Source organism: Chiloscyllium plagiosum, chromosome 4 (assembly GCF_004010195.1).
Source record: "Chiloscyllium plagiosum isolate BGI_BamShark_2017 chromosome 4, ASM401019v2, whole genome shotgun sequence".
NCBI lineage: Eukaryota > Metazoa > Chordata > Chondrichthyes > Orectolobiformes > Hemiscylliidae > Chiloscyllium > Chiloscyllium plagiosum.
This window is the reverse complement of record NC_057713.1, coordinates 83001582-83007690: the sequence shown is the minus strand read 5'-3', so window position 1 is coordinate 83007690 and position 6109 is coordinate 83001582. Positions and strand designations below refer to the sequence as shown.

Here is a 6109-nt window from a genome sequence, read left to right as displayed (position 1 = left end):
TCCGGCCTATCATCCCCACCTTAACCTCCTTCCACCTATCGCATTCCCAACGCCCCTCCCCCAAGTCCCTCCTCCTTACCTTTTATCTTCGCCTGCTTGGCACACCCTCCTCATTCCTGAAGAAGGGCTTATGCCCGAAACGTCGATTCTCCTTCTCCTTTGATGCTGCCTGACCTGCTGCGCTTTTCCAGCAACACATTTTTAAAATTAGACACAATCCAGGCCAAGATACATTAACAGTGAAGTAATAAGGCATCATCTCTATGTAAAAGAGTTAGTTGTCAGTTTTATCTTTTGTTGTTTCTTTATAATAACTCAACGTTGAGACATGCTTTGTGAAATTGTGTCAAAAAGGATAAATGAATCACTTGGATTATGATGTTAGCATCTTTGTGATGAAATTAATATATGGGCCTTTTAGTTCTTCTCCAACTGTAAACAAAAAATGGATATACCAAACACTTTTTCCTTGAATCTGGTATGCTTTAAAGATGAGCTGAGGCCAAGACATGATTAATTATTAATGTCATGTCTTATTCACATTTAATAACAGCCAAATTTAGTTAACCACCTAACAACATGAGCATTTATCTAATAACAATCGTAACATGATTGAGTTCTCCATTGTGTTTAAAGCTTGACTACCATTCTAAATGTAGGTAAGACTGACCTCAACAGGACAAAGCAGAGAATGTCCCGAGTAAACTGGGCACATCTGCATATGATTAAATGACAGCAAATGTGTGATGTTTAAAGAAAAGTTTTTGACACCGAATGAGCCTATATCCCTCCAAGTCAAAAGCCAGAATAAATGGGCATGATGTTAAACAGATGAGAGACAACATAATACTTCATGTTTTTAAAAAAAACAAACAAAATAAAAAGATTCTGATGAATAGGGAGGGAAACTAAGAACAGGAAAGTTTCATTTAACAATAGCAAAGAAATGTACTCCGATTCACAGGCTTTTTCACATCTCAGGACATACGAGGCAGACAAGGCACAAGCTTATATCTTTTTCCACAGCTAGTTATTTTTTTTTCCCTGGCAAGATCACCAGCCTATTACCAGAAGCCAAAAGAACTGCAGATGCTGTATGTAAGTCAGAAACAAAAACAGAAGTTGCTGGAAAAGTTTAACCGGTCTGTCAGCATCTGTGAAGACAAATCAGAGTTAACGTTTCAGGGTCTGGTGACCCTTCCTCAGTTCTGGTTTCTCTGGTTTCACAGATGCTGCCAAACCTGCTGAGCTTTTCGAGCAACTATTGTTTTTGCTTCTGTTACCAGAAGCAATATGCTTGAGGGGCCATCAACCATGGCTGATCAGGAAACTGACTGTCGTTTCAGCTGCCATAGGCATATTGGAAGGATTCCCTAGTTAATAGTCAACCTGTTTAACCACACTGTGAACGCAACCTGCATAGTCATCAAGTCCCAATGTGGGACTTGAATCTGGAGCTTCTAAGCTTCTAGCTTAGAGCTAGGGACACTACCCTCTGTACCATAAGACCTCATATGATGAACTAAGGGAGTATGAAAAAAACTTGTAAGGGGATATTATTATCAAAACAAAACACTTTTACAGTTATATTAGAGAAAAAGGTACTCCAAAGTATTGTGAACTCCTTGAAAACTGATAAATTTGACATTGTAGATGTGTAGGAAATAGAGATCTCTTGAGTGTTTACTTATCATTAGTATTTACACTACTGAAAGTGTGACATCAGAAAGTTAGCCTATAGAAATTTGGGTAAATGTACTAGCCATGTAATGAGTGGGACTTACCTGTACCAGGGCAGGTGTTGGGAAAGGTAAACAATCAAGTGCTAAATAAAAACTGAAAGAACTGCTCATGGTATAAATCAGAAACACAGAAATTACTGGAAAAGCTCAGCAGGTCTGGGAGCATCTGTTAAAAGAAATCAGAGTTAATGTTTTGGTCCTCCCAGAAGAAGAAATACTGTCAAGATGTCTAAGTTGTATTACAGGTGGACCTTACTGCAGTGTCTCCTGGAATGGTATATATTGCTACCACTGTGCATTGGTGATGAAGTAAGTAAATGTTTAAGGTGATATTTCACTTTGTAGGCAAACAGCAGATTTCAAACATAAACTCTGGGGCACTGGAAGCTTAGGATGCTGTTCCATGGAATGTGATGCAGGAGATCACATCTTGAGTTTTTGATTGAGTCATGTCTTCATTTGAATCCAGTTAACATAAGCCATGTGCTCAGAAGGGGCAGCATGGTGGCTCGGTAGTTAGCACTGCTGCCCCACTGTGCCAGGGACCCGGATTCGATTCCCGCCTTGGGCCGCTGTCTGTGTGGAGTTTGCCCATTCTCCTCGTGTCTGCGTGGGTTTCCTCTGGGTGCTCTGATTTCCTCCCAAAGTCCAAAGATGTGCAGATCCTGCAAATTGGCCATGCAAAATTGTCCATAGTGTTAGGTCCATTAGTCAGGGGTAAATATAGGGGAATGGGTCTGGGTGGGTTACTCTTCGGAGGATCAGTGTGAACTGGTTGGGCCAAATGACCTATTTCCACAGTGTAGGGAATCTAATCTAAAAAAAACTGATGTAGTTTCTTGAGTCCAGAACCACTGTCAATTTGATATGGTCTCAGTGCTGACCTATTTATTGGTTCATGTGCCATATACCACAAAGACTGAGTTTTTGGTGAAACAATGTCTTGAACTTCGTTAACGACACAAATTATTTACATTGCTGTAATATGTCAGATTTACACACAGCCTGGTTTCTTTACTAACTCAAGTTATTGTACATTACACAAAACTGATTGGTTGAATGTATTACACTGACTCCATTACATGTGCTTGAAGGAGAGGTTCTTTATATCAGAATGTCACATGTCATGATGCCATGTATCAAATTGCCCTGGAAAAGGTGTGATGAGATTCCTGTTGAACCACTGTAGTCACTGAAGTGTAAAGGTACCCATAGTGCTGTTAGGTCAAAAGTTCCAGGATGTTGGCCCAGCAACACTGAAGGAATGGTTATATATTTCCAAATCTGAATGGTGAGTGGCTTGGAGGGGAACTTGCAGATAGTGGTGTTCCAAGAACCGGCTGCCCCTATCTTTCTAGGTGGTAGTGGTTACAGGTTTGTAGCATTTTGTTGAAAGAATCTTGATGAATTACTGCAGTGTCTCCTGGAATGGTATATATTGCTACCACTGTGCGTTGGTGATGAAGCAAGTAAATGTTTAAGGTGATGGATGGATGTCAACAATTTTGTCCTTTATGATATTGAGCTTCTTATATTGTTTGAGCTTGACTCATCTAGGCAAGTGGAGATTATTTCAATACACTTCTGACTTACACTTTGTAAATATGATTAGAGGGTCACTTTCTGGTCAGTAGTCACCCCCAAGGTGTTGATAGTTGTGGGGGTGGGGGTGGGTGGAAGGGGGGTGGCGGGCAGGGGAGAGCGTTGGGGTTGGTATCAAAGAAGTAATGCCATTGAATATCAAGGGCCAATGTTTGGATTTTCTCTTGTTGGACCTTATTGTGTGGCATGAATTTTATGTGCCACCTATCAGCCCAATCCTGGATGTTCTCCAGGTCTGGCTGCATATGGACCTTGGCTGCTTCCATATCAGAGGTGATGCATATGGTGCTGAAGTTTGTGCGATCATCAGCGAACACCCCCAATTTAGGCCTCATAATGTACAGAAAGTTATCAAAATGGCTGAAGGTCAGTGCACTCAAAAAATCCTGCAGTGATATCTGGAACTGAGAAGATGAGGCGAGTGCAAACCTGCAGTAAATGTCATTTCACATTAGAACCTGATGACTGAAACCTGCTGTGTAAATTAAGTGATATCCATTTGTCATATTTCGAAACAAAACTCCTTTTGAATTGATGCACTGATGTATAACATAGGATTTTAAAAAAAATTAATTTAAATTCTCCATTTAGCAACCTTGTGCACTTTGAGCCAATGGTGTGAATCAGTCATTGCCTTATCTACTCCCATGTACTTCACCAAAAAGTATGGAGTAATGTATTAGCTGTTATTATGCAGAGGGTTTTGTGGCTCCATTCTGAAAAACTCAGAGATAAACTCTAGTACCTACTTAGATAAGCTCCAACAAGATGCACATTTTTTCTTTGTTGTAATTAATTAATATTTTATCCACTCTTTGATTTTATTGCTTTTGTATTTTTGCTTTCTGACCAGTTTAGTTTTTTTTCCCTCCAGTCAGCTTTAAACAACTCATTAATTCTGTGTGTCTCACACTTCAAGTGCAGTCTCTTAGTAACAAAACAGCAGAGAGAATGTCCTGAGGCCACACTGTTGTTTGGCTGGATTACTGCCTTCACTTCTACGTAGCTCAAACTATAAATTATGGCACACACTGCACACTGTCCACATTTGTGCGACATCAGAATTATTTGTTGGAAAACCATCTGTGCATACTCAGATTTCTGGTTTTCACTGCTGATGAGAGGGCTGGTGTTCTTGTAAAACCTAAGGGTTAAGGGAATGTTGGAGGTCAGTTATTCCATGGAACCCCACAATTCATGGCAGCTAGGAATGGAATTATAATCTAGTAAAAGCAGTCATTGTCACCTGTCCCTCGATTTGAGGATGACTCTAATGGTAGAAACTTGCAACCCTGAGTCTTTATGTGACTGAACAGACTTGTTCTCAAGCTGCTATTTTTGGACACTGGGCAGGATTTTCCATGAGAAAGTGGTGCCTGGAATACAGGATTTGCTTCCTTTTCCTTCTCTCTATGCCACTGCTTTGTCTCATCATCATGATATTTGGAATGGAAACGTGTGGAGCTTGATGGACAAATTGTCCCTGTTTTGAATGGTTAGTATCAAGCTTCTCCCAATCATCAATGTCAATGCTGCTGTCCTTCAAGCAGAACTTCAGAGTGTCTTTGCAATATTTTGTTTTTATTCACTCATAGGTTGTGGGCATCGCTGCCTGAACCAGTATTTTATTGCCCTTGAGAAGGGAGTGGTGAACTGTCTTCTTGAACCACTGCAGTCCACAATTCTGTTAGGGTGGGAATTCCAGGATTTTGTCCCAGTGACAAGAAAGGAACGGTGATATATTTCAAGTCAAGAATGGTAAGTGGCTTGGAGGTGAACCTTTCTTTGTTCTCTCCCAGAATGTCACCATTTGAGATTTGGGAAAACATTGCCTGGTGGAATGGATGATTTTTGTCTATCTGATGGTTGTAATTGGTTTTGCAGGTGTTTTGCCTAAAAACTTGTAGAGCTGGCTTCAACAAGGACATTAGCATTTGATCTATGATCCTCCCATTGAATCTAGAGAATGTCCCAGAGACATTGAGGGTGGAATTTCTCTGGAGCTCTTGTGTGTCACTGATACAGAGCAAATCTCATTCCAGAATAGGAATGTGGTGACTGTACACTGGTACTTCTGTGGACATATTGTTGTCAAACACATGGATATCCTCATCAGTGGTAACCTTTTAAGAGAAGTGGCTTACAAGGTTTGGGAGGGTTTTAACATATACCAGAGTCTGCTCTTCAACATGTGCAGGAAGTAGAATATTTTACAGATAAGACTTGTTACTATGAGGATTGTTTTGGCAACGTTCAAGGATGGGTCAAGTCTCCCGCAAGCAGAAATTGAAGAGTTTGGACATGGTTTACAAATCTGGTGCAGAGTGAGGTATGACCTTGCAGTCATCCACATGCTGCAGCTCATTATATGTCTCTGTGGTCAGTTTAGCTTTGGTGCGTTTTCTTGTTTGACATCAGTCTAAATTTTGAACGGGTCTGTTTCAGGTCTCCCACTCAGGGTAATTGTAGTTATATCATCAAGAAGCACTTGCAGGATTGTGATGAAGTTTCTTGGACATCCAAATCTCTGGAACCTTGAGACATTGTTTCTGGTAATGTTCTTAACATTTTTCTAGATTTATATGGCAACAAAGATATGTCAGGAGTTCCTCTGGAGGGTGTAAAGTCTGTCTCTTTTTCCTCTCTCTCTCTCTCTCTCTCTTTCCTCTCTCTCTCTCTTTCCTCTCTCTCTCTCTTTCCTCTCTCTTTCCTTTCCTCTCTCTCTCTTTCCTCTCTCGCTCTCTCTCTCTTTCCTCTCTCTCTTT

At 40.6% G+C, this 6109-nt stretch overlaps 1 protein-coding gene across 11 annotated transcripts in view; it reads left to right on the top strand.

Moving 5' to 3' along the window:
- LOC122549160 (neurocalcin-delta) overlaps positions 1-6109 on the top strand; it is a 266843-nt gene that overhangs the window by 198386 nt on the left and 62348 nt on the right. Inside the window, exon 1 of one of the 11 annotated variants that reach the window (XM_043688513.1) lies at positions 5790-5896. The exons of the other annotated variants lie outside the window; for them this stretch is intronic. The gene's annotated coding sequence lies outside the window, so the exon portion shown is untranslated. Of the gene's footprint in view, positions 1-5789; positions 5897-6109 lie in introns of those variants that run through there. 11 annotated transcript variants of the gene reach the window in all.